This window comes from Arachis ipaensis, chromosome B02, assembly GCF_000816755.2.
Source record: "Arachis ipaensis cultivar K30076 chromosome B02, Araip1.1, whole genome shotgun sequence".
Lineage (NCBI taxonomy): Eukaryota > Viridiplantae > Streptophyta > Magnoliopsida > Fabales > Fabaceae > Arachis > Arachis ipaensis.
The window spans coordinates 102,638,110-102,638,376 of NC_029786.2; positions in this window are offsets into that span (position 1 = coordinate 102,638,110).

Consider the following 267-nt stretch of genomic DNA (forward strand, 5'->3'; position numbering starts at 1 on the left):
GAATATTATAAATTTTTTTATGTATTTTAAAAAATTATAATATTTATCACTTAGTCATGCTATTTTCATTATTTTTTAAACTATTTAGTTTAGTTCTATTTATTTTTCATTTATAAATTTTAGTTGTGTTATTTTATGTTATTAACTCTGGTACTTAACAGTAATTGGTTAGGTTAGCTTGAGAAAAAGAATAATAAATAAAGAAACATAAAAAGGTATTTTAGAGTAATAAAATCATAATTATGAATTTAATTTTTATGTAAGTAT